The sequence below is a fragment of the Balaenoptera borealis genome (genome assembly GCF_965194805.1).
Source record: "Balaenoptera borealis genome assembly, contig: HAP1_SCAFFOLD_1861, whole genome shotgun sequence".
Classification (NCBI taxonomy): Eukaryota; Metazoa; Chordata; class Mammalia; order Artiodactyla; family Balaenopteridae; genus Balaenoptera; species Balaenoptera borealis.
The window spans coordinates 22,084-28,046 of NW_028122395.1; the positions used below are offsets into that span (position 1 = coordinate 22,084).

Sequence of the window (5,963 nt, forward strand, 5' to 3'; positions counted from 1 at the left end):
AACGAGGCTCCCTTTTCTCCTCTCCTTGTCCTGCATATCTGGTTTTTACCCTTTGTGAGGATGGTCCTTTTTTCTGATTCGAAGTGATACCTCTTTGTAGTGTTGATTTGCATTGCCCGCTTCTTTGGTTGGCCAAAAAGGGCGTATGCGTTTTTCCTGAATATATTCTGGAAGTTAAATTTGAGAGACAGCTTTTCTTTTTAATTGATTAAATAATTTATTTATTTTTGGCTGTGTTGGGTCTTCGTTTCTGTGCGAAGGCTTTCTCTAGTTGTGGCAAGCGGGGGCCACTCTTCATCGCGGTGCGCGGGCCTCTCACTATCGCGGCCTGTCTTGTTGCGGAGCACAGGCTCCAGACGCGCAGGTTCAGGAGTTGTGGCTCACGGGCCTGGTTGCTCCGCGGCATGTGGGATCTTCCCAGACCAGGGCTCGAACCCGTGTCCCCTGCATTAGCAGGCAGATTCTCAACCACTGCGCCACCAGGGGAGCCCCTTGAATAGTTTTGTATTTAAAGTTTGTCTGTGGGGACTTCCCTGGTGACGCAGTGGTTAAGAGTCCGCCTGACAATGCAGGGGACACGGGCTCGAGCCCTGGTCCGGGAAGATCCCACATGCCGCAGAGCAACCAAGCCTGCGCGGCACAACTACTGAAGCCTGCGCGCCTAGAGCCCGTGCTCGCTCACAAGAGAAGCCACCGCAATGAGAAGCCCGTGCACCGCAACGAAGAGTAGCCCCGCTCGACGCAACTAGAGAAAGCCCACATGCAGCAACGAAGACCCAACGCAGCCAAGCATAAATTATAAACTAAAATAAAATTTGCCTCTGAATAACTTTGAGTGAATTTGGTATAAGTTGTAAAGTTTGCATCTACATTCACTTCATTCCAAATGGTTTCCAATTAATTGTTCCTTAACTACTTTTAGAAAACTTTTGGGATAGAGACTCCATTTTCGTTTGAATTTCCAGTTTAATGGATTCAGCAGTCCTGTCAGTAGGGCACGCTGCCCCCAGTGACCTGTGAGGGAGGCGCGGCCTGCACTTCCTGCACTGACCACAGGGTGGCGCCGAGTTCGCCTCTCTGACCCACAGCGCATGCTCCTTCCATGGAACTCCATTGTGAGGGCAGCTGAGAGGAGTTGAGCCGCCTCAGGCGCGGGGGCGGGGGCGGGGGCGGGGGCCTTCGGGTAGGACGCCCGGCTCAGCGTCTCGGCTGAGAGGAGCTCGGTCTCCATCTCCTCAGGACTCGGTGGGGTTTCGGCTTCAGGACAAAGTGGGGCTGCCTCCACGCTGACTGGGGAACTAGGTTTCCTGAGGACCCAGGTGATGCCTGAGGAAAAGGTGAAGAGACGGTGAGGAAAAGTGGGGAGAAGCTTCCTGTGGGCGACTGACCGTTGAGGGGGTCCGTCTTCGTGTGAGCGAGGGAGGGCTTGGCGTGGAAAGCTGGGTGTTTGGTCAGGTTTGTGTGCAGGGTAGCCAGCGTGAGTTATGGGGCGTCCAGTTTTCCCAGCACCATTTATCGTGGGGCGTGTCGTGCTCCTTGGTGTGTCCTTGGTCCCTGTGTCATAAATTCACCGACCCCGTCCGTGTGGGTTGAATTCTGGTCTCTCTGTCCTGTTCCTCTGGTCCCTGCGCCCGTTTTGAGCCAGTTCCACACTGTTTTGGTGACTGTAGCTTCTCAGCAGAGTGTGACGTCAGGGAGGGAGATGCCTCCAGCCCGTTCTCTTTTTTCAGGGTTTCTTTGGCTATTTGGGGTCCTTTGTGGTTCCCCACAGATATTAGGAGGATTTGCTCTATTTTGGGGGGAAATACCATGGAATTTTGGGAGGGATTGCATTCACTGTGTCCACTGCTTCGGGTAGCATGGATATTTTAACAATATTAATTGTTCCATTCCATGAGAACAGGATATCTTTCCATTTATTGGTGTGTTTTGCAATGTCTTCATCAATGTCTTCAAGTTTTCAGTGTGCAGGTCTTTCACCTCCTTGGTTGACTTTATTCCCAGGTATTTTGTTCTTTTTGATGCAGTTGTAAACAGGGTTGCTTTCTTTCTCTTTCTGATGGTTCATTATTAGTGTTTAGAAAGGCAACTGATTTCTGTGTATTGATTTTGCAACTTTACTGAATTGATTTATTAGTTCTAATAGTTTTTTTGTGGAATGAAGTGGAAAATTGGAATTCAAAAATCCCACTGTTTCTACCATATCCAGGTCGTCCACAACACGGAACACGGCGGCTCCTAATATAACCTTCCCACAGTGCCTCTAAATGACATGTGGACTTTGGGTGAACTGGATCTGGGTAAGGCTTGGCTTCTATATGGAAGTTTGATGTTTTCTCTGCTTTTCTGGCATGCTGTTGACATACATGATGTTTTGAAAAGTAATTGACTTTCCAGTAATTTCAAACATACAACTTTACATACATAAAAACAAGTCTTGTACCTTGATTAAATATACTCCTAAATATTGATGTTGACATTCTTAAAAATGGAATTGTTCTCATAAATTCTTTTTCAGATTATTTTTTGCCAGCGTATGCATATAAGATAGATTTTCATGAATTGATGTTTTGTTCTGTAACTTTGCTTATTAATTAGTTGATTAGCTCAAATAATTTCTTTGCTGATTATAGGTAGTTTTATATATAAGATGATGTGACCTATGTTCTGTGAAGAGACACGGTTTTAATTTTTCCATTCACCCATGGATGCCTTTTCTTTCTTTCCTCAAGATTCTGGGTAGAACTTCCAGTACACTACTGAGTAACGGTGATGAAGGCCAGCTTCCTGGCCCTGTTCCTGATTTCAGGAGTAAATCTTTCAGTCTTTAACGTTGAGCATGATGTTTGCTGTGGCTTTTTGTACTACTCTTTTCCATATTGAACAAATTTCCTTTTATTCCTGCTTTCTTGAGTGTTTTTCATGAAATAACACTGGATTTTCATTGTAGATGTTTTGCATTAATTGATATGATTATGTGTTTTTACTTCACACCATTATTGTGGTTGAATACATTGCTTACTTTTCATATGTTGAGCAACCTGAAATTCCTGGTGTAGAGATACTTGCTTATGGCATTATCCATTTAAAGTTCTGTTGGTTTCATGTTGCTATTATTGTGTGATAGATTTTTACATTCCTATTTATAAGTTGTACTGGGGTAGTTTTCTTGTTTTTTTCCTTTATTTTTAAAATCTTTTTTAAAATAGTGGTTTTATTTCATTTTAATTATTTATTTATTTTGGCCACGTCCCATGGCTTGTGGGATCTTAGTTCCCCAGTCAGGGATCGAACCCGAGCCCTTGGCAGTGAAAGCACAGAGTCCTAACCACTGGGCCACCAGAGAATTCCCCAGTTTTCTTTTTCAAGATGTAGTTGTATAATCTGATTAGACTTGGCTTGGTGTAAGTGGTTTGGAGGGTTAGCATTAGGGCTGGGGCTGGTGTGAGGGTTGGGGCTGTGTATGGTTTATGGTTGCTGTTATGGTTTAAGTTTTATGGTTAATGAGTTATTTATGGGTATGGTTAATGACTATATTTTATGGTTTGGTTATGGTTATGGTTTTGCTTATTGGTTAAGGTTTATGGTTTTGGTCTCAGGGTGTTAGGGTTCTGTGTTAGAGTGGGTGTTAGGGTATGGGTTAGAATTGGGGTACAGGTAGGCTACGGGTAGAGCATGGGTTAGGGTAAGGTACAGGTTTAGGGTACGGGTTAGGCTAAGGTTAGGTCAGGGCTTAGGGTCAGGATCAGAGTTTAGGGTTAGGGTCCATGTCAGGATTAGCGTCAAGGTTGAGCGAGGCCATTGTTTTCTGCTCCTCCAGTGCTGGATTCTCATTGATAGATGAATGAAATGTCTGCTCTGGTCACCCACTGTTTCAAATTGAGCTCAGCCTTAGTCAAGGGTTCTTAGGGCCTCAGAGGTCATGCAGGGTTTCCCTCCACCCTCCCTCCTGGGAAGGGTGATGCAGGCCCCACTCTGTCTGGGCAGCCCCAGGTCCAGCATGGCCCTGACATGCAGGATACTAAGTAGACGTGATGTAAGACTTGGTGCATCAGTCTGCCAGCCCCCAGGTGCTGCCTTTTTTTTTTCTTAATTAATTAATTAACTAATTAATTAATTTTGGGCTGTGTTGGGTCTGCATTGCTGCCCGGAGGCTTTCTCTAGTTGCGGCGAGTGGGGGCTTCTCATTGCGGTGGCTTCTCTTGTTGCAGAGCACAGGCTCTAAGCGCGTGGGCTTCAGCAGTTGGGGCTCGCGGGTTCTAGAGCGCAGGCTCAGTAGTTGTGGTGCACGGGCTTAGTTGCTCCACAGCATGTGGGATCTTCCCTGACCAGGGCTCAAACCCGTGTCTCCTGCATTGGCAGGTGGATTCTTAACCACTGCGCCACCTGGGAAGTCTGGTGTTGCGTTCGTGAGGGCCGGTGGGGCCCTCTTGGGACTGGGCGGATCCTTTGTTCCATCTGCACGGGTGTCCAAGCAGGTCTCAGAACAGCCCTTGGCCTCTGAGCATCCAGGCAGGCACCCACGTTCCTCCAGCTCAGGTTAACCTTGGCCCCTCCAGCCCCCGTGGCCAATTACTGAGCTGATTGTGTCTTTACTCTTTCAAATGAAATCACTCTCTCCAGGTGGGCGAGAAGTTTACTTGTGAACTTGGTTAGGGTTAGGGGTTAGGGGTTAAGGGTTAGGGGTTAGGGTCAGGGTTAGGGCTAGGGCTAGGGCTAGGGGTTAGGGTTAGGCTTAGGGTTGGGTTAGGGTTAGGGGTTAGGGTTAGGGTTTAGGTTTAGGGTTAGGGTTAGTGTTGGGTTAGGGTTAGGGTTAAGGTAGGGTTAGGGTTGGGTTAGGGTTAGGGTTTAGGGTTAGGGTGTCCAGGCTTACGTCCCATTCAGCTGTGAGTGTAGATGTGGTCAGTCCAGTTGCCTCACAGCCCCTGATTGAATTTTGTAAGAATTCCTCTCTCTCTCACTGTCTTTCTCTTTTTATAATTAATTTTTATAATGGGCTGGAGCTGATTTGCAATGTTGTGTTTCTTGGTGCTGTACATCCACTTGAGTCACTTACAGAGAGACATCAATAAATTCTTTTCTAGTTTCTAGTAGTCAGATATATGTTTTTTCTGTGAATAGAGTGTGCTGAGTCCAGTTCCTTGAACCATGAGTATGTCTTGGCGATTACATTATTGGCGTATGGAACGGTATCTGTGCCAATTTCAACCTCCTGGTTTATGCATCACCGCACCACACTTTTCCCCTTAAGCAGCTGTAAGTGTGTTTTGTAAATGTGTGATGGTGTTCTGTTTGTAATTCAGTTCACGGTTGGCGATTTTTAGATTCCCTTTATAAGTGATATGATAAGTTTCTCTTGCTGTCTAACTGATTTCACTCTCAATGACCATACATAAGTCCCCCTGAGTTGCTGCAACTGGCCTCATTTCATTGATTTCAGGGCTGAGTAATATTCCGTTGTGCTTAAGTATCAAATTTTCTTTCACCATTTTTTCCTTCCAAGGACTATGAAGTTGTACCCAAGTCGAGGCTGTTGTAAACATAGCAGCAGTAAACGGGGTGCCTGCGTCCGGTGGATTTTTGGATTTTCCAACATATAGGCCCATGAGTGGAAGCGCCCTAGGCTTTGTAGCTCTGTTTTTTAGATGTTTTAGGAAACACAGCACACTTCTCCAGAGTGGCCGTTGGCAATTTACATTCCCCCCTTCAGCGTAACGAGGCTCCCTTTTCTCCTCTCCTTGTCCTGCATATCTGGTTTTTACCCTTTGTGAGGATGGTCCTTTTTTCTGATTCGAAGTGATACCTCTTTGTAGTGTTGATTTGCATTGCCCGCTTCTTTGGTTGGCCAAAAAGGGCGTATGCGTTTTTCCTGAATATATTCTGGAAGTTAAATTTGAGAGACAGCTTTTCTTTTTAATTGATTAAATAATTTATTTATTTTTGGCTGTGTTGGGTCTTCGTTT

General features: G+C 45.8%; 1 long non-coding RNA gene across 1 annotated transcript; it reads left to right on the plus strand.

Moving 5' to 3' along the window:
- Positions 1-436: 436 nt before the first annotated feature.
- On the plus strand, positions 437-643 carry LOC309622229. The gene is made up of 2 exons (XR_014240612.1): positions 437-536; positions 573-643. It is a non-coding gene; the product is annotated as an uncharacterized lncRNA (long non-coding RNA).
- The last annotated feature ends 5,320 nt before the right edge of the window (positions 644-5,963 follow it).